The sequence below is a fragment of the Pseudophryne corroboree genome, chromosome 3 (assembly GCF_028390025.1).
Source record: "Pseudophryne corroboree isolate aPseCor3 chromosome 3, aPseCor3.hap2, whole genome shotgun sequence".
Lineage (NCBI taxonomy): Eukaryota > Metazoa > Chordata > Amphibia > Anura > Myobatrachidae > Pseudophryne > Pseudophryne corroboree.
Window position 1 is genome coordinate 2,590,991 of NC_086446.1, and position 6,554 is coordinate 2,597,544.

General features: G+C 51.2%; 1 protein-coding gene across 1 annotated transcript in view; it reads right to left on the bottom strand.

The window, feature by feature from the left end:
• The window catches only part of LOC135056524 (uncharacterized), a 169,041-nt gene extending 168,430 nt beyond the window's left edge, over window positions 1-611 (bottom strand). The window contains exon 1 of the mRNA XM_063961826.1: window positions 536-611. The gene's annotated coding sequence lies outside the window, so the exon portion shown is untranslated. The remainder of the gene's footprint in view (window positions 1-535) is intronic.
• Window positions 612-6,554: the final 5,943 nt, after the last annotated feature.

Below are 6,554 nucleotides of genomic sequence, written 5' to 3' on the forward strand. Positions count from 1 at the left end.
CCCCGGTGTCTGTACTCACCGCACCTTCGGCATCTGTTAGGGGTGGCGGCATGCAGCCGGCGTCGGCTCACACCCTGGGGCATGAGAAACATCACCTTAGGAGCTCAGTGTCCTGTCAGCGGGGATGCGAACCATTAACTCCGAGAAACCCCCCGGCTCCTTGGGCACATTTTTCTAGTCTGAGTCTGCAAGAGGGGCACAGATGGAGGAGCCAACACATACTATCAATTTCTTAAAGTGCCAGGCTCCATTGGACCCGATCTATACCCCATGGTACTAATGTCACCCAGTATAATAATAATAATAATAATAACAACAACAACAGGACAACACATGCTGCTCCTCCTGTATAGTAATAACAATAGGACACCACAGGCTGCTCCTCCTGTATAGCAATAACAATAGGACACCACAGGCTGCGCCCCCTGTATAAGATTAATAGGACACCACAGGCTGCTCCTCCTGTATTATAATAATAATAACAAGACACCACAGGCTGCTCCTCCTGTACAATAATAATATATAGCACCATTACCGGATGTCTCCTCTCTGCTCCTTCCCACCTAGAGACCCGGATGTTGTTATGAAGCACAGAGGGCGGGGATTAGGACGGGTGGAAGGTGTTACGCGGAAGTGGAGTGGAACGCACAGGATGAATGAGTGGTGGACCGCGCGGACCGGAAGTGAGCGGGAACGCGGAAGTAGGGTGGAACGCACAGAAGTGGCGTGTCCCGGGCTCCGGAGGTGTACTGCTGCAGAGGGCTCCGGCCTGGGGTTCCCAGCTGTGTGTGTGGGGGATGATTAGTGATATAGGGGGCGGTATATGAGTGCAGGACCCCCCTCCCCCGCGGTGACTGCTCTGCATGGTAACCCCTTAGTGACCAGACTTCCTGTTACCATGGTAGTGAGTGTCCCCATAGTGGGATATTTCCATGATGCACCCCTTGTACAGCACTAGGTGCAGCTGCTGTTACATCATGCCATGGCGCTGTGACGTGTAGGTGCACACGGTATTAGCCTGTGGGGTGTATGTGCTATTAGTGGCCACATACACATATTATGGTAATATAGCAGCAGCTTTCCCTATCAGAGACCGGTTACTACACTGTCACTGAGCGCTACTGAGAGTGCCGCCGCCGCAGTGATGTCACTGAGCTGGGAGTGGCCATGGGGATTCCCTAATAGCCGCCTCTGGCTCCACACAGACCCAGTGATAGTGGTGCCAGGGCTAGTAATCTCACAGGGTCTCTTCAACAGCCCCAAACACCCCTCAGTCCCCCGGTGTAAGAGTAATATAGCGGAGAGATGTCAGCCATATTGACGCCCCACAGCGCACACCTTGACAAACCCCCCCCCCCCCCCCCCCTCTCCCATCCAGGTGACTTGCACATCGTTATGTTAATTTAAAAATATATATATTTTCCTCCCACAGTTCTGCTTTCCCTCATAGCAGTAATTTGGCTAAACAGGAGGTGAGGATAATGGTGACGTCATAAGGCTGTTCCAGGTGTCTGTGTTAGTCTTGGTTGGTTCGCCAATTATGACATTAGTATGCCGGATAATTTATGTGATATAACCATGCGCCCCTCTCACTAGAGCGACATAGTGTAATGCTATCCAATAGGGCCCAAAGATAAGGGATATACAGATGTATATACCATGTTATAAAGGCAGCTGACAAGGGCTGGGATATATATTAGGCAGCCAGTGAACAGTCCGTTATTGAAAGCGATGTATTGGAAGCAGGAAACTGGCCAAGTGTAAGGATGTGAGGGACTTTCACAATGGACAAATTGTGATGGTTGGATGACTGGACCGGAGCATCCCCACACCGGTAGGTCATGTACAGTGTTCCCGGTATACAGTGGTAAGTACCTACATAAAGTGTCCAACCTATGAACTGGCAGCAAGTTCATGGGTCCCTGAGGCTGATTGATGTGTATGGGGAGTGAAGGATAGTCTGTCTGATCCCACACTACGGAAGAGCTACTGTAGCGCAAATTGCAGATAAGTTAATGCTGGCTATGGTAGAAAGGTTTGAGAACACAGAGTGCATCACATCTTGTTACGCTTGGGGCTGTGTTGGAGAAACATGGCAAAGAGTTCAAGGTGTTGAGTTGGCCCCCAATCCCCCAAATCTTTGTCCAGATCTTTATCACAACTTACAGGACTTATAGGATCTGATGCTAACGTCTTGGTGCCAGATACCTGTTACATCTGCTCTCTAACTGATTGAAGCGCCCGTGTCCAACAATTGCACAAAAAGAACAAATAAACCGTGCCGGTCAAGGACTCCTCCCACACCGTTGGAAGCAAGTTACAGGCGGACACTGCTGATACCGACAACGATATCCATACACCATCAGCACAAGCACTGCATAGGAGACGGGAAGCCAATCCCCTTCCAGCTTGGTCTTTGATCATAACTTTTCCCACCTGTCCACGGTCATCAGCACCCGATCTACCGCCTAGACTGTGCAGTCACACCACCTGGAGACCATAAGCGGCTCATACGCTGCCACCGCCCCCTTCCTGTACCGCAATCATCAAAGCATTGCCGCAGCGGCAACAGGTGACTGCTCGCCATGTGGATTGTCATACACGGAGGTCTCTGCCGGTTCTGAGCTGACGGGAACAGCGGTCTCCGTTCCATTTGTAAAACGCCATTCATCTCACCGTTCGGATCCGGCAATTATCCCTTACTAACAATTGCAACGGCTGTCCAATCCGTGTAACTTTGCTCCACATTTACAGCAGCTCTAAACCTCTTTTCTCTAACGTCCTAGAGGATGCTTGGGACTCCGTAAGGACCATGGGGAATAGACGGGCTCTGCAGGAGATAGGGTACTTTAAGAAAGACTTTGGATTCTGGGTGTGCACTGGCTCCTCCCTCTATGCCCCTCCTCCAGGCCTCAGTTTTAGACTGTGCCCAGAGGAGAATGGGTGCACTGCAGGGAGCTCTCCTGAGTTTCCTGCTTAGAAAGTTTTTTTGTTAGGATTTTTTCTCTTTTTCAGGGAGCTCTGCTGGCAACAGGCTCCCTGCATCGAGGGACTGAGGAGAGAGGAGCAGACCTACTTAAATGTTAGGCTCTGCTTCCTCGGCTACTGGACACCATTAGCTCCAGAGGGAATGAACACAGGTTCGTTCTGGGCGTTCACCCCCAGAGCCGTGCCGCCGTTCTCCTCACAGAGCCAGAAGAAACGAAGACAGAAGACGTCTCAGGCGGCAGAAGCCTTCAGTGCTTCACAGAGGTAACGCACAGCACTGCAGCTGTGCGTCATTGCTCCGCTACACCTCACACACTCCGGTCAATGTAAGGGTGCAGGGGGGGGGGGGGGGGGGGTGACCTAGGCAGCAATAAAACACCTCTCCTATGGCAAAAGTGTATATACATGTACAGGTAGGCACTGTACATGTATATAAAAGAGCCCCTGCCATTTTTTAATAAGTTTGAGCGGGATAGAAGCCCGCCGCCGAGGGGGCGGGGCTTCACCCTCAGCACTCACCAGCGCCATTTTCTCTACACAGCACCGCTGAGAGGAAGCTCCCCGGACTCTCCCCTGCTTGACACACGGAGAAAGGGGGTTTTAAAGTAGAGGGGGGGCACATTATTGGCGTTTATACACTACAGCAGCGCTACTGGGTAAACATTCTGTGTTTTTCTCCAGGGACATATAGCGCTGGGGTGTGTGCTGGCATACTCTCTCTCTGTCTCTCCAAAGGGCCTCAGGGGGAACCTGTCTTCAGAAAAGAGATTCCCTGTGTGTGTGAAGTGTGTCGGTACGTGTGTGTCGACATGTTTGACGAAGGCTCACCTAAGGAGGAGGGGGAGTGCATGATGGTCAGGTCGCCGTCGGCAACGCCGACCCCGGACTGGGTGGATATGTGGAATGTCTTGAATACAAATGTAAATTTACTGCATAAACGATTAGACAAGGCTGAAGCTAGGGATCAGTCAGGTAGTCAGACCATGCCAGTCCCTGTGGCACCAGGACCTTCGGGGTCTCAAAAATGCACCCTATACCAGATCACTGACACAGATACCGACACAGAGACTGACTCTAGTGTCGACTATGAGGATGCAAAATTACAGCCAAAGGTGGCGAAAGGTATTCGTTACATGATTATGGCCATTAAAGAGGCTTTGCATATCATTGAGGAACCCTGACACGAGGGTACACGTGTATAAAGGAAAAAAGCCTGAGGTCACTTTTCCGTCCTCATTTGAACTAAGCGGCTTGGGAATCTCCAGATAGGAGACTACAAGTTCCCAAAAGGATTCTTATGGCGTATCCCTTTCCACAAAAGGACAGGATACGATGGGAATCTTCGCCGAAGGTAGACAAGGCGCTGACACGCTTATCCAAGAAGGTGGCACTGCCTTCTCAGGATACAGCTTCCCTCAAGGATCCTGCTGATCGTAAGCAGGAGGTTACCATGAAACACATTTACACACATTCCGGCACTATCATTAGACCGGCTATGGCATCGGCCTGGGTGTGTAGTGCTATCGCAGCATGGACAGATTCCTTATCTACGAAACTTGAAACCCTAGATAAGGATTCCATTCTAATGACCCTAGAGCATATCAAAGATGCTGCTTTGTATATGAGGGATGCTCAAAGAGACATTTGTTTACTAAGCTCCAGAATAAATGCTACGTCTATTTCTGCTAGGCGACTCCTGTGGACCCGACAGTGGACGGGGGATGCCGACTCAAAGCGGCATATGGAGTCGTTGCCTTACAAGGGGAAGGAGGTGTTTGGAGAAGGCCTCTCGGACCTCGTCTCTACTGCTACGGCCGGTAAATCGAATTTCTTACCTTATGTTCCCCCCTCAGCATACTAAAAAGGCACCTCATTATCAAATGCAGTCCTTTCGTTCCAATAGAAGCAAGAAGGTACGGGGATCGTCCTTCATTGCCAGAGGAAAAGGCAAGGGAAAAAAGCTGCTTGCAGCTAGTTCCCAGGAGGAGAAGTCCTCCCCTACATCTGCAAAGTCCACCGCATGACGCTGGGGCTTCCCGGGGGGAGTCAACTCAAGTGGGGGCTCGTCTTCGATTTTTCAGCCAGGTCTGGGTTCACTCACAGGTGGATCCCTGGGCTATAGAGATTGTTTCTCAGGGATACAGGCTGGAATTCGAAGACGTGCCTCCTCGCCGGTTTTTCAAATCGGCTCTGCCAGCTTCCCCGTCAGAGAGGGAGTTAGTGTTGACTGCGATTCAAAAATTGTATCTTCAACAGGTGATAGTCAAAGTTCCTCTTCTCCAGCAAGGAAAGGGGTATTACTCAACCCTGTTTGTGGTCCCGAAACCGGACGGTTCGGTCAGGCCCATTTTGAATCTAAAATCCCTGAACTTGTAAAGTTCAAGATGGAATCGCTCAGAGCGGTCATCGCCAGCCTGGAGGGGGGGGGGATTGGATGGTTTCCCTAGACATAAAGGATGCATACCATCATGTTCCGATATTTCCTCCTCATCAGGCGTTCCTGAGATTTGCAGTACAGGACTGTCATTACCAATTTCAGACATTGCCGTTTGGGCTTTCCACAGCCCCGAGAATTTTCACCAAGGTAATGGCGGAAATGATGGTGCTCCTGCGCAAGCAGGGGGTCACAATTATCCCATACTTGGACGATCTCCTTATAAAGGCGAGATCTCGGGAGAAGTTGCTGGACAGCGTGTCGCTGTCGGTGAGGATGTTGCAGGGGCATGGTTGGATGCTCAATTTACCGAAGTCCCAGCTAGTCCCTACAACACACCTGACCTTTCTGGGTCTGATTCTAGACACAGACCAGAAAAAGGTTTTTCTTCCGATGGAAAAGGCTCAGGAGCTCATGGCCCTGGTCAGGAACCTATTAAAGCTAAAAACGGTTTCAGTGCATCATTGCACACGTGTCCTGGGGAAGATGGTGGCATCGTACGAGGCCAACCCCTTCGGCAGGTTCCATGCGAGGACCTTTCAATGGGATCTACTGGACAAATGGTCCGGGTCCCATTTACAAATGCATCAAAGGATCTCCCTGTCTCCCAGAGCCAGGGTATCTCTCCTGTGGTGGCTGCACAGTGCTCACCTCCTAGAAGGCCGCAGGTTCGGAATTCAGGACTGGATTCTGGTGACCACAGATGCAAGCCTCCGAGGTTGGGGAGCGGTCACACTGGGAAGAAATTTCAAAGGTCTCTGGTCAAATCTGGAGACTGGTCTCCACATCAACGTCCTGGAGTTGAGGGCCATATACAACGCCCTACGCCAAGCGGAGGCATTGCTTCGGGACAAACCGGTTCTGATTCAGTCAGACAATGTCACGGCAGTGGCTCATGTAAACCGCCAAGGCGGCACAAGGAGCAGAGTGGCCATGGCAGAAGCGACCAGGATTCTTCGCTGGGCGGAAAGGCCATGTAAGCGCCCTATCAGCAGTATTCATCCCGGGGGTGGACAACTGGGAAGCGGACTTCCTCAGCAGACACGACCTGCATCCGGGAGAGTGGGGACTTCATCCAGAAGTCTTCGCACAGATCGTGGGTCGGTGGGGACTGCCTCAGATAGACATGATG